Source organism: Dermochelys coriacea, chromosome 11 (genome assembly GCF_009764565.3).
Source record: "Dermochelys coriacea isolate rDerCor1 chromosome 11, rDerCor1.pri.v4, whole genome shotgun sequence".
NCBI lineage: Eukaryota > Metazoa > Chordata > Testudines > Dermochelyidae > Dermochelys > Dermochelys coriacea.
Genome location: NC_050078.2, coordinates 29,522,206 through 29,547,648, shown reverse-complemented (window position 1 = coordinate 29,547,648; position 25,443 = coordinate 29,522,206). Strand labels below are relative to the sequence as shown.

Here is a 25,443-nt window from a genome sequence, read left to right as displayed (position 1 = left end):
CTGAATTCGACCATCTCATGGTCACTGCCTCCCAGGTTCCCATCCACTTTTGCTTCCCCTACTAATTCTTCTCGGTTTGTGAGCAGCAGGTCAAGAAGAGCTCTGCCCCTAGTTGGTTCCTCCAGCACTTGCACCAGGAAATTGTCCCCTACACTTTCCAAAAACTTCCTGGATTGTCTGTGCACCGCTGTATTGCTCTCCCAGCAGATATCAGGATGATTGAAGTCTCCCATAAGAACCAGAGCCTGCGATCTAGTAACTTCCGTTAGTTGCCAGAAGAAAGCTTCGTCCACCTCATCCCCACTTCTTGTAAGCTTCTTTTTTGTGTTTAAAATCAGCAAGGATTTCACTTTTAAGCCAAGCTGGTCACCTGCCATATTTACTATTCTTTCTACATATCGGGATGGTTTGTCCCTGTAACCTCAATAAGGATTCTTTAAAATACAGCCAGCTCTCCTGGACTCCTTTTTCCCTCATATTATTCTCCCAGGGGATCCTGCCCTTCAGTTCCCTGAGGCTGTCAAAGTCTGCTTTTCTGAAGTCTAATATAGTGCTAATATAGTTCCTATTTTTAAGAAAGGAAAAAAAAGTGATCCAGGTAACTACAGGCCAGTTAGTTTGACATCTGTAGTATGCAAGGTCCTGGAAAAAATTTTGAAGGAGAAATTAGTTAAGGACATTGAAGTCAATGGTAAATGGGACAAAATACAACATGGTTTTACAAAAGGTAGATCGTGCCAAACCAACCTAATCTCCTTTTTTGAAAAAGTAACAGATTTTTTAGATAAAGGAAATGCAGTGGATCTAATTTACCTAGATTTCAGTAAGGCATTTGATACTGTGCCACATGGGGAATTATTAGTTAAATTGGAGAAGATGGGGATCAATATGAACATCAAAAGGTGGATAAGGAATTGGTTAAAGGGGAGACTGCAACGGGTCCTACTGAAAGGCAAACTGTCAGGCTGGAGGGAGGTTACCAGTGGAGTTCCTCAGGGATCAATTTTGGGACCAATCTTATTTAATCTTTTTATTACTGACCTTGGCACAAAAAGTGGGAGTGTGCTAATAAAGTTTGCAGATGATACAAAGCTGGGAGGTATTGCCAATTCAGAGAAGGAGCGGGATATTATACAGGAGGATCTGGATGACCTTGTAAACTGGAGTAATAGTAATAGGATGAAATTTAATAGTGAGAAGTGTAAGGTTATGCATTTAGGAATTAATAACAAGAATTTTAGTTATAAGTTGGGGACACATCAATTAGAAGTAACGGAAGAGGAGAAGGACCTTGGAGTATTGGTTGATCATAGGATGACTATGAGCTGCCAATGTGATATGGCTGTGAAAAAAGCTAATGCAGTTTTGGGATGCATCAGGAGAGGCATTTCCAGTAGGGATAAGGAGGTTTTAGTATCATTATACAAGGCACTGGTGAGACCTCACCTAGAATACTGTGTGCAGTTCTGGTCTCCCATGTTTAAAAAGGATGAATTCAAACTGGAGCAGGTACAGAGAAGGGCTACTAGGATGATCCAAGGAATGGAAAACTTGTCTTATGAAAGGAGACTTAAGAAGCTTGGCTTGTTTAGCCTAACTAAAAGAAGGTTGAGGGGAGATATGATTGCTCTCTATAAATATATCAGAGGGATTAATACAGGAGAGGGAGAGGAATTATTTCAGTTCAGCACCAATGTGGACACAAGAACAAATGGGTATAAACTGGCCATCAGGAAGTTTAGACTTGAAATTAGACGAAGGTTTCTAACCATCAGAGGAGTAAAGTTTTGGAATAGCCTTCCAAGGGAAGCAGTGGGGGCAAAAGATCTATCTGGTTTTAAGATTCTACTCGATAAGTTTATGGAGGAGATGGTATGATGGGATAATGTGATTTTTGGTAAGTAATTGATCTTTAAATATTCAGGGTAAATAGGACTAATCCCCTGAGATGGGATATTAGATGGATGGGATCTGAGTTACCCAGGAAAGAATTTTCTGTAGTATCTGGCTGGTGAATCTTGCCCATATGCTCAGGGTTTAGCTGATTGCCATATTTGGGGTCGGGAAGGAATTTTCCTCCAGGGCAGATTGGAGAGGCCCTGGAGGTTTTTCGCCTTCTTTTGTAGCATGGGGCATGGGTGACTTGAGGGAGGCTTCTCTGCTCCTTGAAGTCTTTAAACCATGATTTGAGGACTTCAATAGCTCAGACATAGGTGAGGTTTTTCGTAGGAGTGGGTGGGTGAGATTCTATGGCCTGCGCTGTGCAGGAGGTCAGACTAGATGATCAGAATGGTCCCTTCTGACCTTAGTATCTATGAATCTATAAGTCAAGGGCTTTGTTTCCCAGGTTAGCTCAGTATTTCAGACAGAAGAAAGCAAAGAACCACCTAAGAGAGGAAAAGGGTTTTTTTTTGCCTCCTTCCAGCTACTAGAGAAAAAAAAGTCTATGTATAGATATATAGGTGATTTTTTCCCCTCCAGTATCTGGAAGGAGGCAAAATAATTTGAGCGAGAGAGAGTTATCCACAGTAAATGCTGAACGTTATATACATAGAAGGGAGTTCCTATGCAACTGCCCCATGGAATGCCTGTGATAAGGGCCATGGAGTGTCAAAGGATCCTAGCAAAGAAGGATAGCTAAAATATAAAACATCTCCTTGTGAGATGAAGGTGGAAGGACCAGCTGTAACACATGTGCATTCTTGTTCAACCTAGGGGAAAACTGGTGTAAGCCTTGCTGGTGCTGCCGGAAACAAGTTAGAGGCTTACTTCCAGGTGATGCAAGCAACACTTGTACTTGCTACCCTTATCCATTTGCATTATATTTCTGTATCAAAAGTGTGGCTGGTAGCTGTGCCCACTGTTGCCCACTGTTTCCAAGTAGAAGGGCCTGTTTTCATGGCTTATAACTTTGTCAAACTTTAATCGTTTGGATGGAAATTTTCTATGGGAGGTGTCTGACTCTTGACTGAAGTTTAAAAAAAACACCAACCAAACAGTTCAACTGTTTCTAAGAACCGGGCTAGGAAACAGATATTGATTGCTCACATTAAAAAAAATTTGCTGCAATCATTCAAATCTTGATTATGAGCATTTTAAAGTTTTTTTATATTCTTATTGGGTAGCAGAAAAAATTATGTTCTTAATTGGTACAATATGCACATCTTTGGACTGCTTCCCAAAAACCTTCCTCTCATGTATTATTACCTGAACAGAAGAAATCCAAACAAAGGCTCAGACAGTTAATCTCTCTCTATTTTAAACTTTGAAGCATTTTAGTTTAAAGCATTTGGATTTAAAAAATAAAAACAAATGTTAATGTAATTAAACTTGCTTCTAGGCAAGCAATGCAAAATTAAATTTGTCAGTTTGCACTGCCTCCTGATAAATCCAGTTTCCTAGGAGGAAGAACATTCATAAATGAAAGGGATAGGTCTTTCCCTTTCAAGATTGTCTCAATGTTTAATTATTGTCACTGCTTTCCAACGGTCATTACACCCATATTATTGATGAAAATTACAGTTGTTATCATATTACCTTGCACACAGATTTATCTTATTGTGTAGGAATTGTTCTGAATATTTTTTCAATGTGACAGAAGAGCCAAAAATGTAAAAAACACAAATGTAATTAAATTCATTTGGAAAGAATATTTCAACACCAGGTTAGAGAGATCAGAAGGCCAAAAGGTCTAAAAAATGGCACGCACTTGAGAAAGAGAGTACAGCTTGCCCATTTATTCTCCAATGCATGTGTGGAGGGGACCAAAGCTTCATGTATGGCTCTCCTCCTTCTAATACATTAGCCACTTCTATGGATTGCAAAGAGCCATGTGTGGAGACAAGGGAGCAGGCCGGGGTTGAAGTACATTAAATTCTCTGTATTTATTACACCTTGTGCTGAGCCCCCATGCTGGGGAAACCCCTTTAAAGAGAGAATTTCAGTGGCAGCTAAAGACAAAACTCCACTGGAGCCGGTCAGAAATTGGGGGTGCAAACTCCAGCCAGCTCCTCTCAAAGAATTCAGAGAACTACATTAGAGGGCTCTCACTCAATTTGTTTTCCCTCGGACAATCTCATGATGGAAAACAAACAAACAAAAAGTTAAAATAGAGGCGTCAAAATACTTCCATGTTCATTATACCACATGTGAGCAAAATCTCACTTTTCTAGAGCACGTTATCTTTCTCCAGCTTCTCTTGTTCCTCTCCAACTCTTTGTCAGGCTATCTGAGATGCAGCCATTAGTGTCCCTGAACCTCTTCATCTTAAATCAATCGTCATGTCCACCATGTAGATATACTCTGTTCATTCTAATCTCAAACTTCCCCCATAAGCGTATTTACTCAGACAGTTGGATACAACAGTCACGTCTCAAAAAATATCCATTGTTCTCCCTCCCAATCCATTTAGGACTGTACTTCCTGTTTCTGTATCCCTTTTGTACTGCATTTCTTCATTGCTCTTCATGCAATAGCTGTTTCAGCCCAGATTTGCATCTCCCCATTCCCAGCCCAGTTGTTTTGGATCTCAAGGAATCTTCAAACCAACCATCATAATTAATCTGTCTCAGCCACAGACCTTAATAAAGCTCCCTCTGCTGGCCATTCATCAGGATGCTGTTGGGTCCCAATCCACTGGACTCATGTGCTTTAAGCTTCCCTTAATATCAAATCCTTCAGTCACTGTCTCCGTCTCTCACCCCAGCCTCTCTGACACATCTCCTGGGCACAGGTGCTCTGTCTGTTACTCCTTCACAGAAATGGGATCATACAGTCCAGCAGCTCTAGGCCCCAGGACCAGTGCTGACCCCTCAGATTCCCCAGTAGCCCAAGCTCACTGTCTCCAAGAACTCCGACCATGTGGGCACTCCGGATTTACAATTTAACTCTTCAGGAACACGTGTGATAGTAAAGCAAAATAGAAACACTTTGAACTGGATTCTAAAACAAATTACTCTTGAGATAGCATAAGAGAGACACTGATCTAAACAAAATAAAAATACTAGGTCTGTCAAGCGATTAAAAAAGTTAATTACAATTAAATGTGCAATTAATCACACTGTTAAAGAATAATACAGTACCATTTATTTAAACATTTTTGGATGTTTTCTACAATTTTCAAATATATTTATTTCAATTACCACACAGAATACCAAGTGTATTGTGCTCACTTTATATTATTTGATTACAACTATTTGCACAGTAAAAAATAGTAGTATTTTTCAATTCATGTTATACAAGCACTGCGTGCAATCTCTTTATCATGAGAATTGAACTTACAAATGTAGAATTATGTACAAAATATAACTGCACTCAAAAATAAAAATGTAAAAGTTTAGAGCCTACAAGTCCACTCAGTCCTACTTCTTGTTCAGCCAATTGCTCAGAGAAACAAGTCTGTTTACATTTTCAGGAGATAATGCTACCTGCTTCTTATTTACAATGTCATCTGAAGGTGAGAACAGGCGTACGCATGGCACTGTTGCAACCAGTGTCACAAAATATTCACGTGCCAGATGTGCTAAAGATTCATATGTCCCTTCATGCTTCAACCACCCTTCCAGAGCACATGCATCCATGCCGATGATGGGTTCTGCTCGATAACGATCCAAAGCAGTGCTGACTGATGCATTTTCATTTTCATCATCTGAGTCAGATGCCACCAGCAGAAGGCTGATTTTTCTTTTTGGTGGTTCAGTTCTGTAGTTTCCGCATTGGAATGTTGCTCTTTTAAGACTTCATACCTCATCCCTCTCAGATTTTGGAAGGCACTTCAGATTCTTAAACCTTGGGTCAAGTGCTTTAGCTATCTTTAGAAATCTCACATTGGTGCCTTCTTTGCATTTTGTCAAATCTGCTGTGAAAGTATTCTTAAAAACAAACACCATGTGCTGGGTCATCATCTGAGACTGCTATAACATGAAATACATGGTGGAATGCAGGTAAAACAGAGCAGGAGACATACAATTCTCCCCCAAGAAGTTCAGTCACAAATTTAATTAACACATTTTTTTTAAAGGATCATCATCAGCATGAAAACATGTCCTCTGGAATGGTGGCCAAAGCATGGAGGGGCATACGAATGTTTAGCATGTCTGGCACGTAAATAATTTGCAATGCCAGGTACAAAAGTGCCATGCGAATGCCTGTTCTCACTTTCAGGTGACATTGTAAATAATAAGCCGGCAGCATTATCTCCTGTAAATGTAAACAAACTTGTTTCTCTCAGGAATTGACTGAACAAGAAGTTGAACTGAGTGGATTTGTAGGCTCTAAAGCAGTGATGGGCAACCTCGCGGGCTGCCAGACAGTTTGTTTACATTTGCACAGCTGCCGCAGCTCACAGGTGCCATGGTTCGCTGTTCCCAGCCAATGGGAGCTGTGGGAAGCAGCGGCCAGCATGTCCCTACGGCCTGCGCCACTTCCCACAGCTTCCATTGGCCGGGAACCGTAAACCTCAGCCACTGGGAGCTGCAGGCGGCCGGGCAAATGTAAACAAATTGTCTAGCGGGCCGCAGGTTGCCTATCACTGCTCTAAAGTTTTACATTGTTTCGTTTGAGTGCAGTTATGTAACAAAAAAAAAAATTCTAGAATTGTAAGTTGCATTTTCACAATAAAGAGATTGCACTTCAGTACTTGTATGAGGTGAATTGAAAAATACTATTTTTTTGTTTATCATTTTTACAGTGCAAATATTTGTAATAAAAAATAGTAATATAAAGTGAGCACTGTACACTTTGTATTCTGTGTTGTAATTGAAATCAATATATTTGAAAATGTAGAAAAACATCCAAAACTATTTAATTTCAATCGGTATTTTATTGTTTAACAGTGCGATTAAAAGGACAATTCATGTAATTGATTTTTTTTGTAGTTAACTGTGTGAGTTAAGTGTGATTAATTGACAACCTTAAATAAAATACCTGTATGCATTTCCCAGTTTCTGCTTCACTCTGGAGAGTTCTTGGGCTTAGAGCAGAGTCCTCTGAGGAGTCCAGGCACACTGCCTCCTGCCCGTGGCTTCTCTTTCTAATCATAGAGCCTGCCTCTCTCTTTAGGTCAGCTTGCTTCTCTTCAGCCTGACTGATCCCACAGTTAAACATGCCACCCTGGTGCCTGTCTCCTGCCCAAAGGTTCCTGTGTGTCCAAGTCTCCCTGACCCACTCCGTGGCTTTTAAAGGCTAGCATCAACCTGGATTTCTTTGTTTCATGTCTGGGATTTTTTTCACTCTCCAAACTGCAGCTCCCTGCAGTGAAGTTGGAGAAAATTGGTTCTCCGAGCTTCCGCCAACCCATTGACCCACCTCAGTAAGCAACCGGTATGATTAAACAAAACCCACCACTGCACCTGGTCTGAGGAGAACATGCTACAGGTCTGACAGCAGATGCCCAACTCCACATCAATTGAGGCATTCCCATGAATGAATTCAGATTGAGTTATGAAATTGTAAGTAGAGATTTATAGACAGGTTCCCCAAATAGGGTTGCTGCTTCTGAGGTACCAAAAAAAAAAAGACTACTGGGATGATCCTGAGCCCATAAAATTGGGCGGCTAGCAGTGTGTAATGAGCACCCTCACCAATTTCCTAGGACTGCTACCTCCAAGAAGGAGCGATCCTGGGAAAACCAGGTTAGATAGCAACCCCTGTTCTCAGATTGTCACAACCCACCTTTCAAGAGTTCACTGTCCCCAGTTTAGGTCGTTACCTTGGAACCCACTCCCGAAAGAGAGATGCAGTGAAATTTTCAGAACTCCATACATGATTTAGGAGCCCAAATCCCATTGAAAATCAGTGTAATTTAGATTTTTTAATAGTTTGGGTGCTTTTGGAAATTTTACCCTCCTATTTATCAGTAATTCCATTTTCACATTTTCTCTACTCTAGGTCAAATATGAACGGACAGATGAAAGCCAACACATCACAATTACCTTTGTAAGTACTGTACTGTCTTCAATACTGTGCTTTGTGTCTGTGTCTGAATAGCCCTTAGAATGGAAACAGACATGGGTCTGATCCAAATGCATATCTGTAGTAGGTATCCCCTTATTTGGAGATATTATTCTAAGGTAAGCTCTGACAATTTCTATGAGAAGGACTCGTCCATTGCAAGTAATCTTCTTTTATATTTACACTTACTGTACAGAAATCAGGAATTAGTACTTCTTGCTGAAAAGAAGTATAAAATGTGTCTAATACCTCCGTCCCGATTTTTCACACTTGCTATCTGGTCACCCTAATTAAACGAAACAAGTGTGCTGTTATGGATTATGGTTTCTTCCTATGAAATGAAAAAGTTCAAGGTTTTATTGTATCTGTTTTATGATGTAACAGGTGTATTCTAATGAAGATCTGAAATATTCTACATTATTCTACTTGCCTCTGTGATTCAAATATTAAATCCATGAAGTGATATTCTTCCTGAAAGCATTTTCCCAAACACAAAAGAATGAAAAGTAACCTTTTCTGTATTAAATATTCTTAATTAGTACCGGCAAAAGAGAGCATGTCACAATATTTATATGGGGCTTAAACAAATTCAGTGTTTTCCTAGAAGTTAAGTTCCATGTTTGAATGAAACATTGAAAAAAGCATCCCCGATAATGTCACGGCTAACCTGGTGGCTGAACTTTGTGACTTTGTCCTGACCCATAACTATTTCACATTTGGTGACAATGTATACCTTCAAATCAGCGGCACTGCGATGGGTACCCGCATGGCCCCACAGTATGCCAACATTTTTATGGCTGACTTAGAACAACGCTTCCTCAGCTCTCGTCCCCTAATGCCCCTACTCTACTTGCGCTACATTGATGACATCTTCATCATCTGGACCCATGAAAAAGAAGCTCTTGAGGAATTCCACCATGATTTCAACAATTTCCATCCCACCATCAACCTCAGCCTGGATCAGTCCACACAAGAGATCCACTTCCTGGACACTACGGTGCTAATAAGCGATGGTCACATAAACACCACCCTATATCGGAAACCTACTGACCGCTATTCCTACCTACATGCCTCTAGCTTTCATCCAGATCATACCACTCGATCCATTGTCTACAGCCAAGCGCTACGATATAACCGCATTTGCTCCAACCCCTCAGACAGAGACAAACACCTACAAGATCTCTATCATGCATTCCTACAACTACAATACCCACCTGCTGAAGTGAAGAAACAGATTGACAGAGCCAGAAGAGTACCCAGAAGTCACCTACTACAGGACAGGCCCAACAAAGAAAACAACAGAACGCCACTAGCCATCACCTTCAGCCCCCAACTAAAACCTCTCCAACGCATCATCAAGGATCGACAACCTATCCTGAAGGACGACCCATCACTCTCACAGATCTTGGGAGACAGACCAGTCCTTGCTTACAGACAGCCCCCCCTTCTGAAGCAAATACTCACCAGCAACCACACACCACACAACAGAACCACTAACCCAGGAACCTATCCTTGCAACAAAGCCCGTTGCCAACTCTGTCCACATATCTATTCAGGGGATACCATCATAGGGCCTAATCACATCAGCCACACTATCAGAGGCTCGTTCACCTGCGCATCTACCAATGTGATATGCCATCATGTGCCAGCAATGCCCCTCTGCCATGTACATTGGCCAAACTGGACAGTCTCTACATAAAAGAATGAATGGACACAAATCAGACGTCAAGAATTATAACATTCAAAAACCAGTTGGAGAACACTTCAATCTCTCTGGTCACTCGATCACAGACCTAAGAGTGGCTATACTTCAACAAAAAAGCTTCAAAAACAGACTCCAACGAGAGACTGCTGAATTGGAATTAATTTGCAAACTGGATACAATTAACTTAGGCTTGAATAGAGACTGGGAATGGATGAGTCATTACACAAAGTAAAACTATTTCCCCATGGTATTTCTCCCTCCCACCCCACCCCCCACTGTTCCTCTGATATTCTTGTTAACTGCTGGAATTAGCCTACCTTGCTTGTCACCATGAAAGGTTTTCCTCCTTTCCCCCCCCTGCTGCTGGTGATGGCTTATCTTAAGTGATCACTCTCCTTACAGTGTGTATGATAAACCCATTGTTTCATGTTCTCTGTGTGTGTGTATATAAATCTCTCCTCTGTTTTTTCCACCAAATGCATCTGATGAAGTGAGCTGTAGCTCACGAAAGCTTATGCTCTAATAAATTTGTTAGTCTCTAAGGTGCCACAAGTACTCCTTTTCTTTTTGCGAATACAGACTAACACGGCTGCTACTCTGAAACCATTGAAAAAAGCACCTCAGTACATACATCAAGAAGTCAAATGTTTAGATACTATTTCTGAGAGATGGTAGACTAAAAATTCATCAGACAGCAAGTCATTCTTGCTTGAGCTGGCAAACTTCTGATCTAAAAATGTCCATTATTACTTTTATTGACAGTAGCAGCTTCCTAGTGGGTTTAACTTAACTGAAACACTTTAAGAATAAATTGACCAGTAAAAATATCTTGTATAGTCTAGGAGTAGAGCATAATAATTCACTGGTTGTGCTGTTTATAGAAAAAATAAATATTGCCTCAACATTTGACTCAGAATGTAAGCTTGATAAATCTCATAATCATGTTCAACTGCACATCTCCAGGCCTGAGATTTGGGTCCTGAGGAGCCCAAGGTCATAAGGTCCCTGCTGTTAAGGATCCCTTAAATGTCAGTGCTAATCTCAACTTAATTTTTTTTAAATGTTCCTAAATAGAAGTGTGCAGGTAGCCTTCCAAAGGTAAAACTAGGAGTTAGGAAGAATTGTGAACATTTGATCCTAATGATTTATTCACAACCTACTCTAGAGATGCTCAACGCTGAGCTTTGAGAATCATGACATCCAGAAAGACTGTGGGTCCCCAAATTTAAGAGTATCCAATATAGTCTTATAGGGCCAGTTTGAGGATTTCAGGGAGGGCCTGCATACCCTAAGCTGAGTTCCTGATCAAGTATAGTAAGAAACTGATAGAATCCTCCAATAGCAAAATACTTTGAAGTTCCATCTAGGATTTAATAATCTGATGGTACCATTTTACTATTTGGTCTTGAGGATATAATTGTAATAGCTATTTGTGTATCAGTTTGAATATGAGTAGGGCCCTACCAATCACAGTCCATTTGGGTCAATTTCACAGTCATAGGATTTCAAAAATAGTAATTTTCATTATTTCAGCTATTTAAATCTGAAATTTCACGGTGTTGTAACTGTAGGGGTCCTGACCCAAAAAGGAGTTGTGGGGGGAGGGGGGAAGTTTGCAAGATTATTGTAGGGGGATTGCGGTACTTCTACCCTTACTTCTGTGCTGGTGTTGGCAGGACACTGCCTTCAGAGCTGAAGAGTGGCAGCTGCCAGCCAGGAGCCCAGCTCTGAAGGCAGAGCTACTGCTAGCAGCAGCATAGAAGTAAGGATGGCATGGTATGGTATTGCCATCCTTAGTTCTGAGCTGTTGCCTGCAGAGCTGGGCCCTCAGTCAGCAGCCTCTGTGACCACTCTCTGGCCACCCAGCTCTGAAGGCAGCATTGGGGAAGTAAGGGTGGCATGGGATGGTATTGCCACTCTTACTTCTGTGCTGCTGCTGGCAGGGTGCTGCCTTCAGAGCCGGGTGCCCGGCCAACTGTTGCCATTCTCTGGCCGCCGAGCTCTGAAGGCAGAGCAAAAGTAAGGGCAGCAATACCGCAATCCCCCCCCCAAAATAATCTTATGACCCCTCTGCAACTCCATTCTGGGTCAGGACCCCCAATTTGAGACACGCTGGTCTCCCCCATGAAATCTGTATTGTATAGGGTAAAAGCACACGAGACCAGATTTCATGGGGGGAAACCAGATTTCACAGTCCATGACGTGTTTTTCATGCCTATGAATTTGGTAGGGCTCTAAATATAAGACTGGAATGAAAGAATATGGAGAATAGATCCAGACACAATCTGAGGACACAACAACAATTGGATGTCAGTGTTCTGAATCACTATGTTTATAACTTTAAATAATTAGACAAGGGTTGCGTATAACTAGCATTAAAATAGAACAAACAAGATATGTGCCTATCACCATCACAATCATTTTGCTTGTTTGCCACATCCTAATTTCCTCACCATTCATCTGTTTTTGTCTTTATAAAGACAATTTTTCTGGATAGGAACACTCTTTTCCTTCTTTACAACACCTAGCAAAATCGGACTTTGATCCTGATTGGGGTCTTTGAGCATGGCAGCATTGCAAGTGTTCAGTAATAATAGCCACCCTTCATTTTAAAACATCTTTATTTGTTCTTGGTGAAATGTATATGCCTTTTACCAGTAATGACATTCAATAACCAATTGACAGTTTTGTTTACATGCCATGCAAGGTGCCATGGATGGGAGGCCTAACGCAGGTCATAGTAACTTACATACTGTCTCACCAAGAACAAAAATTAGATAGGTTTTAATTCAACAGCTGATTATTATTTATGTTGTGGCAGCACCTTAAAAAAAAACTTCCTGGGGTTCCCCAGTTTGAGTAGGGAGTAATTTGTGACACTCCTTTATGGGATGCAGTGTACCTCCCCCACATGCTCAGCAAGTTCTGCTAGCCAGTGCATGGCTCCGCCTACTATCTGTCCTCTTCCTAATCAAGAGTGAAAATTTGGATCTCAGTTCCTGCACTCCCAGAATGGCAATTCTGGGGTGTTAGGAAACCCTACTCCCTCCTATGCCTCTACATTGCCAAACTGGGGCTAGATTGTGGCTAGCCCTTCATACATTTTTCTGCCAAACTAAGCCATATTACTCTTATGTGCTAGCATAGAGGTACAGCTTGATATGCTGATTCCCTGTTATTAATTAAAGCAAGCTGCTGGCATACTCAGCAGGGAGGGAGAACAGTCCTAAACCCATCTATTTTCAGATGAGTAAATGCTAAAAGGATTTTTTTTTTTAAAAAAAGATGTTTTAAAAAAAAAGTCTTGTGCTTGTATTTGGCCATGGGGGATAAATCAAAGAATGAAATTTTGTGTGCATGGCTATATGAATAGAATATGCAAGAATGTCAAAGTAAAAAAACTAGAAGGAAAAGCTCAGTGCTGCTGAATTACTAAATAATCTATATGCAGGTATTTCAGACTGACTGACAACCAGTGTGATAACTATAAACTAGACAAAAGAAATGAGTCATCCCCACTGTGTGGTATTCATCCTTCTCCACTTCAGACTCCTGCTGTTGGAGGCTGGTGAAGCATTTATACACACACCACAAAAAGAAAAAGAAAGAAAGAAAGAAAGAAAGAAAGAAAGAAAGAAAGAAAGAAAGAAAGAAAGAAAGATCTCTGCTTAGGGTTCAGATGAAAAAGGATATCTAATGTGTTTTTGTGTTGCTTCATTATATGTGTTGTGCTGGTCTGAAGGATGTTTGTTTAATGCTTAACTGAATTTGGGAGGAGACACAGACTTCTAAAGAACCTGAAAACTGTATGGCTCACCACAGACACAATAAATTCTCATTTCAGTTTGTGTTGTCTCTAAAACGAAATTGAATGGCAATGACATTGTGGGAATGAATCCAGTTTATTTGTGTACAGCTTGAGATTTTGAAATTGACATCAAGTGAGAGGAAATATCTGAGAGAGTGGTGAGAGGTAGTGAAGAAGGGGAAAAAAAGGAACAGCAGTAGTTGCCAAAGGAAATAAAAATTTGGTCTTTTTCTCTCTACAGGGGTAAGGACTGACTGATATTTTTCTTATTGATTAACGAGTTAAAATTCTCATTTTTCAGTTCTTAATTTATATAGTTTATCCTTATTGTGCTCCACAAACTCCTGCTGTTAGAGTGTCTGGTGTGTTTCCAACATAAGCCTCTCTCAGGTTTTGAAAATTCAAGCACAAAAATTAATTTTTGATTGAAACTGAATATACAAAGACTGCAAAATCTGCGTGAGCACAGAATACATGAATGCAAAGTAACTGTGCACTTGAACCAGCAAATACAGGGTTTGCATACACAACCTTAATAAAACCTAGACTCCAAACTTTTTAGTTTTTCAACCTCAGATTAGAATGAACCACTCTCCCATCCCCAAAACCTGATTTGCTATTTCAACTATGGAAGTACCATAAAATAAAAGCCTTTTTAGGTACTTGTCTATAACTCTACGCCTATACTCTTGAAAGCATTAACTGATAACACATTAAAAGTTCATAGAGTAATGTTTGCAATCTGCACTGATAAAAATGTTCCTTTGCCCTTCTGTTTCTTTTCATTCTCATTGTAGACAGGCATTTAGTTAATGAATTTTCATTCTTGTCTGGGAAAGTGAGGGATATGGAGTTACTGATATCAGAAGGGACCTGATGAGGAGCACGTCAAGGGAAAGATTTCCATTTAATGAATGAAATTTATATAAAAGCTTTTTTGCTAAAGATCACAAAGGGCATAGGAATGTGCAATAGGTATTCTAGATTTTAAGTAGTCTTGAAGTTATTGGACCAACTTCACTGCCAGCATTTATGTTGGCACCAGCGAAAATGCTGGGAGAGCTCTCTGGTGGGCAACAATGAAGATAGAATAAGAGAAGTACAGCTTCACTTTTGGGATACTGGCAAAAGAGGTCACTTAAGTCCTAAAAGTGAATAATAGTGCTGGCAAAATAAGGTGAATAATTAGGTCAGCTAGAGAGGGCATTGACTGGGAAGCTCCCACCAGCTAAATTCCTGTTAGTGTCAGTGTAAGTTAAAGCGACATGCAAACCCAACAAGGCCAGACACAGAAACATATGCTCTCTGTCAGGGTAAAACAGTATTTACTTCTGCTGTACTAGGATTTGGCCCAATTTATGTAGAAATGGTGGTTTTCCTGTGCATGAACACATCTTTCACTGAATGTTTCAAAATAGTCCCTAGGATACAGACTAAGGCCCTGATCCAGCAAAGCACTTAAATCCATGCTTATCTTTAAGAAAATGGAGTAGTCAATGGGATTTGGCTGAATCAGGCCTGAGGCAGGCTGCTGTGAAGTACACTGACTGCCTGAGAGTCTATTTGGCCCAATAAACAATAACAAGTACAAGATTCTAATCCAAAAGGGTTTGTAAAATCCGCTTTTTAAAAAACTGCATAAATATTAACTTTATACAGACTGGAACAGTGAACCGTACATTTCCAGAATGAGTATGCCTACCAAAAGTACTTTTTACCCAACAAAACCATAGATGTCCAAAAACTGTTTGGATCAATGAATACATGCTACAAAATATTGTTTGACTGGATAACAAATTAAGCTCAAATTTATGAAATATGCTTCTATACACAAGCTTAGTGTAAGGGCATATTTACCTCCAAAAGACATAAAATGTTAAATAAACACATTTAAAACCTTTCATTAAAAATATCTACACAAAAAAAATGAACACAAGATTATGCAAAGTTACATTTAAATCTTAATACTATGATACAATGGACAAACCAGGAAATTCCAAGTCAAGGCTGACACACCTCTGAAAGAAAGATTTATCCACAGGCTAGACAAATTAACCTAGGTGAAATTGATATATCACTAGATTTAAATAAAATTAATTGGTCATGAATCAAAATATAGATTAAGCAATTGGTTACAGTGGTTACTCTAGAATGTAATTTTCTAAATGAATTATTTTACACTTCCATAAATCAAAATCCTGATCCCAGGTAAGTCAATGGCAAACGTAGCAAGTAGTGCAGAGTTGCTAATCACTGATGTTTAATACAAGTATTCTCTCTCTGTGAAGCACTTAGAATATACATCTGGGAATATTATTTGCACCCTGTGCTTCATCTGCAGTTCACAAAGAATCTAAATTCAAGAGAAAGAGAAGAAATACTGAGATGATACAATCTATAGGTGTAATTCATCATGAAATATTTGGATGATGTCTCCATCTGATAAACAGATTTTTCCCATAAGTTACTGTACCCTGTACTATTCTAAAAGTTAACAGACTACTTCTTAATTTAATACTTCAATATCTCATTCATTTCAGATGGACCATATCTCCTCAGTTCAATGACCATACACAGCACAGAGTACATGACCTTTTTCAAGTTGCACTCTGACTTTTCATTCTGTTGAACATCATACTTTAGAGATATAGTGTTTTTTCCCCAACTGAGGATCTAAAAGCACTTTACAAATATTGACTGAGCATTACAGCATTCCTGTGCAGTACCTGGGGTGGGATGAGGGGGGAAAGCGAAGTAACTGGCCCAAATCTGCAGCAGAGCCAGAAATAAAGAAAACAGTTCTCCCGATTCCTAAACTCTGTGCTTTAGCCACTATACAATGCTTCTTGAGTAAATTATGTGGACGCAAATCCAAGGGAGGAGCTGCTACTCTAGAATCATTACCAAATAAAATGGACTGTGCAGACAGCAGAGTTCAGTCTAGAAGCTCAAAAGAAGAAAGGCCTTTATTTTGCTTGCAAATTCTCCATCCACCTCAAAGAGTCACCTTTTCCCTTGTCGCTACAACAAAACAATCCGAGTTAACCTCTCCACATGAAAGCTTATCGCAAGGTTCAAAACCCAGTGTGGAGTTTTGATTTTCTACTGTTATTTTTTTCCACTACCCTTTACTCTCCAATTTCTTATAAAATTGTACCTGATTCATCATACCCAGGCATAGAGTCAGCATGTTCCATGTGGCACATCAATCATTAGCCAGGTGTATATAAATTAATTGCATAATTATCAGGTAATCAGACCATGTACCATATTGCCTCCATAGCTCCCAATCAATACAACCCCTGGGAGTTATACACATTTCATATTCTCAGGTCCTGGCTGTAATGTTGTGATTGAAATGTGACCAGGTACATCATTGTTGCTACCACTGTTATACAGTTGCAACAAATCTTATACAAAGTATACCATGTAAGACATCAATGGAAAAGTTACAATCAAATATGATTATCCTGTTTAGATTCAAAAATGATAAATGCATATAAAGTTATGAATATTGACTATGTACCTGTATTTCAAATGTATCTGTTACTGATGTAACACCCACCAGTAAAGTCTACACTGAAGCCAGACAGCATAGGTGGGGTGTGAGTCTTCCATTTGGAAAGGCTCACACGTGAACATCGGAAGCAACCTAGAAGTGTGAGGGGGGACCCCACCAGTGCCTGGACCATGGCCCAGCCACTTTCTTCTGAAGCCCCACCACCACTCGTCCTTCTCTGCCCCGGACCGCTCGCTCCTCTCCACCCATTTCCCAGAACAGGGGGAGCCATGGCCTCATCACTTTTTCCTGACTTAGGTGAGCAGCAGGCAGGGGGGCATCAGGGGAAGAGGCAGAGTGGGAGTGGGGCAGAGAATGGACAGGGCCATGGTCCGGGCACCAGTGGCCCCCCTCACTTCTATGGAGCTTTGCTTCCAGTGCTCCAAAGGCAGCAGCGGGCAGGCGCACCTGTGGAGGGGTGACCCATTCCACATTCGCAGTATTTCCCCACCCCCCGCATGGCTTTTTTGGGGAGATTTAGCCTCCACTGGCCTCTTATATGCGCCACCCATGCCAGACAGCTTTGTGTTGATGGCCCATCTGTCATAAATATACACAGAGCAGCTGTACTGAATTGCCTTACCTGTAAGGGGTTAATCAGTTCAATTAACCTAGTTGGCACCTGACCAGAAGGACCAATGGAGAAAGAAAATACTTTTAAATAGGGGGAAGAGGGGAAATGGTTTTGTTTGTGCTCTCTTTGTTTTGTTCCCTCTCTGTACAGGGAGAGAGAGACCAAGCCGGTAAAACATCTCCTAAAAACATATCTAAAATGATACATCTAAAATTACATAAATTGTAAAGTAAAGGCAAGGAAATGTGTTAGATTATCTTTTGTTTTAGCTTGTGAATTTTCCCTATGCTAAAAGTGAGTTTTATTCCTGGGTTTTTTTTTTGTAACTTTGAAGCTGAGCCTAGAGGGGAATCCTCTGTGTTTTAAATCTTTTTATCACTCTGTAAAGTTACCTTCCATCCTCATTTTACAGAGGTGCTTCTTTTACTTTTTTCTTTATAATAAAGTTCTTCTTTTAAGAACCTGATTGATTTTAATGTCTTAAAGATAAAGGTCTATACTTATATTAAAGTCAATTGGTTGGTATATTATTCTCAAGCCTCCCCAGGAAAGGGGGTGAAGGGGCTTGGGGGGATATTTGGGGGAAATAGGGACTCCAAGTGGTCCTTTTCCTGAATTTTTGTCAAAATCACTTGGTAGTGGCAGCAATACCGTCCAAGAACAAGGAAAGGATTTGTGCCTGGGAGAAGTTTTTAACTTAAACTGGTAGAAATAAGCTTAGGGGGTCTTTTATGCGGGTCCCCACATCTGTACCCCAGAGTTCAGAGTGGGGAGGGAACCCTGACACCATCAAAGGCAATTAATACTCACCATCGGCCACAGAAGAAACTCATTCCACCCAGATGGCTCTTCCAGCAGCTGCCTTAGCCTCCAAGTGGCAAATGGCTTGCCCCTGTGAGTCAGCAAGCCATGTAAGGCCATTTGACTTGCTCATGTGACCCTCAACTCCATCTTGTGCCTGAACTTTTCCACAAACTGTGCTGTGGGCTTTGTTTGGGACAGTAAAATTCTATCCACATGGTAGAGGGCATAAAAGACCCTGGAAACATTTCCATTTTGTCTTAATTTCTTTCTTCATTTTTCTGGACTGAATTTCTAACAAGGGAACTCTAAGCAAGGACGGATGACCGCCAAGCTGCTTGGGTAATTTCCAGAGAGTTTTGCAAGCTAGCATTTATTCCATCACTGCTTCAAACCTGATATAAGAACTTTGCAATCACTTTTATGTATATGATTCCCTTAACGATTTTAACTCTCTTCTTCTTTTCTCTTATGAACCTTTAGATTTTAGTTATTAAAGGACAGGCAGTAGCATCATTATTGGGTAAGATCTGAGCTATATATTAATCTGGCTATGTGGCTTCTCTTGGTATCAGAAGAACCCTTTGTTTAATTAAATAAGTTTTTACGAACCACTCATCATAATGTCTGCTGTCTGGGTGGTGAGGTAAGTGCTGGAATGTCTAAGGAGACTACATTTTTGACTTTTTGTTAATCAGTGTGGTGAGACAGGCGTTTACTTTTGTTACTGGCTTGGTGTAGCTAATGGTTTGGCTAGTTTGGAGTAAGTCTGCTTTATTTTTCAGCAGTTTGTCCTGACTCTGATATTCTTAGCTGTGACCCACTGAGGCACGGTGACACTGGCATAGAGATTTACAGTTATCATTGCTAGTATTAATATTGTTTCTACTGATTTGCCATCCAAAAGTGATTGTTGAAAACAACACTTGTTTTTCATGTTCTGTTGGGCAGAATTCCTAAATCACACCACGTTACTTAATATTTCAAAAAAGACATGACTAAAGGATGCAGCGTCAGCTTCATCATAATGTTTTCTGGCTTTCATTGTTTGTCACATCTACTACATTAAGGTCTCTTAATAATGAAGTGGCTGTTTGGCAGACCCAGCAGAGTGACACTAGAGTGCAGTAAGTATGAAGCGAACATGGATCCGAACTGCCAACATTTAATATTTCCCCAATTGTGACCCATCCCAGGAAGGGTTAAGTAGCTTGCAGGCTAACTGACCCAGATTCAATTTTAGGGACATATTGGTAGATAATGTTTGTGTTTTTGTGCGTTTACATATATATTGTTAGAGGTTAGCGATATAATCGCATAGTCCCTGTCTATGAATTAACAGAATACAGTGGAGATCAAAAGGAGAAATTAAAATTTAAATGAACTATAAACATAGTGATATCACTGTATTCATCTCTTTGAAATGTATAGCAAATCACCTACGAATGATGGAAAACAGGCAATTGCCTTATGTTAATCTGTGTAGCTAATTCCCAGTGATGCCTAGGGAAAAGGTCTACTTCAAAGTCTCCATGATTGCCTACTGTTTGCCTAAGGACTCCGAACTGTCAAAAGAAGGCCTGGAACTGTATAAACATGTCTTATGTCCTGGTCCTTTTTATCTCAGATCTGCTTGATGCTTTATGCAGGGGTAGCTTAAATCTTAAGATTGAGATCCCCAGTCCTATCTGGTTTCAGAGCAGCAGCCGTGTTAGTCTGTATTCTCAAAAAGAAAAGGAGTACTTGTGGCACCTTAGATACTAACAAATTTATTTGAACATAAGTTTTCGTGAGTTACGGCTAAGTTCATCGGATCACCCTGAATATGAACATTGAACTATAACCTATAGACTAATTCTGAAAGAACTCTTTGCAACTACAAAGCTCACCATCTCTACAATTAACATAGGCTTGAATAGAGACTGGGAGTGGATGGGTCATTACACAAAGTAAAACTATTTCCCCACGTTTATTCCCCCCCACCCCCACTGTTCCTCAGACATTCTTGTCAACTGCTGGAAATGGCCCACTTTGATTATCACTACAAAAGGTTTTCTCCCTCCCCCCCCCACCCCACTCTCCTGCTGGTAATAGCTCATATTAAGTGATCACTCTCCTTACAGTATGTATGGTAACACCCATTGTTTCATGTTCTCTGTGTATATAAATCTCCCCACTCTATTTTCCACTGAATGCATCCGATGAAGTGAGCTGTAGCTCACGAAAGCTTATGCTCAAATAAATTTGTTAGTCTCTAAGGTGCCACAAGTACTCCATCTCTACTATGAATCTGATCTTAGAACTATACTCATGTCTGTATGTATATTGATCTTTTAACCAATATTCTCTCTTTTCTTTTTAAATAAATTTTAGTTTCGTTAATAAGAATTTATTGTAAGCATGTATTTGGGTAAGATCTGAAATATTCCTTAACCTGGGAGGTAATGTGTCTGATCCTTTGGGATTGGTAGAACTTTCTACTCACCTAAACCGTGTCTCTGGGTCTGCATTGCTATATATACTTGTGCTGAGGGGCTACACAGATAGGTAATCTACACATAAGCGAAAGAAGTGCTCAGTGTAGACGTAGCTTACGTTTGCAATCGGAGATCCTCCTGTTAATACCCCTTTGTTAGCTCTGCCCTGGCCATAAGGCCCCTTTGTCTGCAGCTGTTTTGTGTTACATAAAGGGGCCTAGCCTTCTGTTGAACCTGAAAGAGTTCTTGGTACACCCATTGGTTTTATTAATGTCTGTGATTGTCTTAGGATCCAAGATCCCGGATGACATCCATTAGCAAATTTCAGCCTGAGGGTATATCATTTCAATGATCTTTGTGAATGGGCCAAAGCTGCTATTACATAGGGAGGTGCCTATGACCTTTGAGTTGCCTGCAGATCTAGCCATCAGGCACAATTGCAAGCTATTCTATCTCTGACTACATAGAAATCACTTAGGAAAGAACTGGGCAAAAAGTTTACCAGCTGTTAAAAACCTCCCTTGGCAATTCCTCAGTCCAGACTCTACATTTTCAGAAAAACTAAGATGTCAAAGGCATAGCCATAAACTATGGTGGGGAATTTTCTATAGATAATATTTTGCTTATATAGCATCTTATCCAAAATTCCAAAAGGGCCTTAAAAACATGGGTTTTATCCCCACTTTTATAGAAGGAGAAAAAACATGAATAGATTGAAGGAATTCTCTCTCCCCCCAAAATCACGCAGTGAGCCAATGGCAGAAATGAGAATGAACAAACAAGTCTTTCAACTCCCAATAATATAGTTATAAACAAGAGACCAGAAGATCACGTCTGCAAAATATTAGCATTCACTAGCAAAATTAACATCAACATTGCTAAAACAACACTCACACACTGAAAGCTTTCATGAGGATTACATCTGCCCCTTTAATTGCAGGAGTGCACCTGTGAATTCCAGTGCCTAATGGCAATCAGGAAGTATTTACTGTTTGATCGCGAAATACTCTTGGAGGAGCAGTAATGTCATTCATCCTCATTTGGCCTGGATTTTATCTCCATTTCTTGTATAAGTGGAGATAAGGTTTTGACCCACACAAAGAACATTTTGGTGGTTAATCTTGAGGTGACCAGAACATGGATTACCTTGCTACTGTAATCCATCCCTCTGGTCACCCCAAGATTAGACTAACATGACAGGCCTAAACCTTATATCAACCTGAAAACTAAAGCTGGTGTAGCATGTGGAAATCAATTTCTTAAGCAGGATATTTTCCGAAGTTAACATTTTGTGAGGATCAACGGTACTTCCACTCCAAGGTCTACATTAGCTGCCTATATCTATTGACCTTCTTGACATGGTGCAGGGTTTCTCTTTTCACCCAGGCTTTTGGAAATGAGGGGTATAGTAAATCCTGGGATCTGTGGGTGAGGTGAGGTGTTGGTGGAGTTTATTTAGTTGTAATTACCCTACCCCTGGTCTAGATATTATGTGAGTAATCTGAATTATCTCCCCTCCCCCACTGAAGTGAAGGGGTTTCTTACAGTGACTATAATAAAAGGATCAGGCCCAGGGAGCAGAGCTGTTGAGAAAAAAGATGTCAGTTTTAATACAGATAATTTGTACAGAAACATTTTAATGTTTTGTTGTTTTGTGGTTGGGAGGTAAGGGAAAACCTGCAGGCTTTATCTTTTATGCAACTGTATTTTGGATTATGTCACATGCACAGGACAGGCCTTTTAAAAACATATTGGTTATAAATATAAATGAATAATTTTAAAATAATGAACCTGTTTGCTCAAAGAAATGTAATTTTCTGTGTCTGATCTTTGAAAATTACCATTTCTGCATTTCAGTTTATTTGGCTAAATAATTACACTAAGGTTTTCCTGCTTTAGTTGGGGGGAAAGGGCCTTTTCATGACTACTTATACTTTCATTTAATCCTAATTTAGAAGAGATAATTCTCAGGGTGGGCTGCTGTGCTGTGTTCTTTCATATGCATATCCTGGGCATTCCAAAAGAACCTGGTGCTACAAACACTTATCCATGTGAGTAGCTTTACTCATGTGAGTAACATTGATTTCAGTGCCTCATATAATTGAGTTCTAAATTAACAGTTCTGTTGACCATGCAGAAGCCAGACTAGAGTTCAACTCACTACTGCATACCTAGATTGACTGCAGTGCTCTAGGAGTTTGTGGACTACTAAAAAGTGTGTGTGTAGGGGGAGAGAACATGTTTTTGTCATTACAGTTAGCAGCTATGACAGTCTAGATCAGGGGTGACAAGCCTATGGCCCACGGGCCGGATCTGGCCCATTGCTTAATTTCATCTGGTCCATGGCAAGTCTCGGCGCCCTCCCTCCACAAGGCTGGAGCTGCGAGCGCCAGCTCGCCCTGCCCTGCCATGGACAAGCAGGAAGCCCCGGGCCTGGGCACACCCCCTCCCAGGACAGTGATTTGAACGTTTTATATTTCTCTCCCTAAAAAAAAACAACTCTAAACTAAGTTGATTTTTACTTGTGGGTGGACTGGGATTGATATTTTTCTGTGGGTCAATGACCCATGATAGAAAAAAGGTTCCCTACCCCTGGTCTAGATATTATGTGAGTAATCTGAATTATCTCCCCTACCCCACTGAAGTGAAGGGGGTTTTTTTCAGTGATTAAAATAGAAGGATCAAGGCCCCGGAGCAGAGCTGTTGAGAAACAAGATGTCAATTTTAATACAGATAATTTGTACAGAAGCATTTTAATGCCCTTATGTGACTGAGGTAACAAAAAATATATCTGGGCTAAGAAAACCATGATGTAGCTGAATTTTAAAGCATTCTCGTCAACAAATTTAGGTTCTAATCCAAAGCCCATTGAAGTCAATAGGAATCTTTCAATTGACTTCAGTAGGATTTGGAATGGATCCTTTCTGTCCAATAGCTTATATTTGACCAACTGCAGATACTGTTAGTTTTGCAGCCCAATTTTGCAGACTCAGGAGACTGTGTAAGTGTCCATGTCAAACCTTTTGAGGATCAGCCATCACTAAGCTCAACCCAGCTATATGTGGTAATAAGTGTCTGCCTTCCTGATCCGTCAGAGGAGGCAGATTCAGGTACACATTTGCTTATCTCTGACTACGCCTTTGGAAGATAAAGTTTACATAAATTGTTTGAAACTGGGTTCACTTTAGATGTCAGGCATTTACCAACCAAAGCTCCAGCCCTGGAAGACTCTGGCTTTTAGTGGGGCTCCCTGCATCTGCTTATGATAAGGGTGTTTGTGTTCTTTTTAAGCAGTTATTTCAGGTACCTATTGTATTCCTTTTCTTGGTCCTAATGCTATCAATCAATCAATATTGCTGAGGACCTTCCCTGGGATCTAGGAGTCTTTAATGGTGAAAATTTCATATTGCCCATCAGGCATCTGAATAAGAGACTTCACCAACTCACACCACCATCCTTACATAAATATGCATGTACAAAGGGAAAGCACTTGTAATTCCTTCTACATGCTGTTATTCAGTTTCACAACCCCACCAATAACTGCAATAGGAATGTAATAGAAAAAACATTTCATAGCACTGATGCATGTTTTCAGTGAAAACAGAAATCATATGGTGATTGTTATCAGCTCTATCTCCACACAATGCTGTTATCACACGGGAATTTGACGTTATACAACATTCAAGTGGTCATATTTGCACTAGGGCTGTCAAGCGATTAAAAATATTAATCACGATGAAACACATTGTTAATAGAATACCATTTAAATATTTGTGGATGTTTTCTACATTTTTAAATATATTGATTTCAATTACAACACAGAATACAAAGTGTACAGTATTCACTTTGTATTTATTTTTATTACAATTGTTTGCATTGCAAAAAGACAAAAGAAATAGTATTTTTCAATTCATCTAATACAAGTACTGTAATGCAATCTCTTTATCATGAAAGTTGAACTTACAAATGTAAAATTATGTACAAAAATACTGCATTCAAAAATAAAACAATGTAAAATGTTAGAGCTTGCAAGTCCACTCAGTCCTACTTCTTGTTCAGGCAATTGCTCATACAAACAAGTTTGTTTACATTTTCAGGAGATAATGCTGCCCACTTCTTGTTTACAATGTCACCTGAAAGTGAGAACAGGTGTTCTCATGGCACTATTGTAGCTGGCATCACAAGACATTTACGTACCAGATGCGCATGCTTCCACCACCATTCCAGGGGACATGCATCCATGTTGATGATGGGGTCTGCTTGAAAACCATCCAAAGCAGTGCAGACTGACGCATGTTCATTTTCGTTATCTGAGTCAGATGCCACCATCAGAAGGTTGATGGAAGCATGTCCTCTGAAATGGTGGCTGAAGCATGAAGGGGCATATGAATGTTTAACTATATCTGGCATGTAAATACCTTGCAATGCTGGCTACAAAAGTGCCATGCAAATGCTTGTTCTCACTTTCAGGTGACATTGTAAACAAGAAGAGAGCAGCACTATCTCCTGTAAATGTAAACAAACTTGTTTGTCTTAGCCATTGGCTGAACAAGAAGTAGGACTGAGTGG

General features: G+C 40.0%; 1 long non-coding RNA gene across 1 annotated transcript; it reads left to right on the top strand.

Moving 5' to 3' along the window:
* Positions 1–5,360: 5,360 nt before the first annotated feature.
* On the top strand, positions 5,361–25,196 carry LOC122458018. Its single transcript, XR_006277834.1, has 3 exons — positions 5,361–5,395; positions 23,979–23,984; positions 24,972–25,196. It is a non-coding gene; the product is annotated as an uncharacterized LOC122458018 (long non-coding RNA).
* Positions 25,197–25,443: the final 247 nt, after the last annotated feature.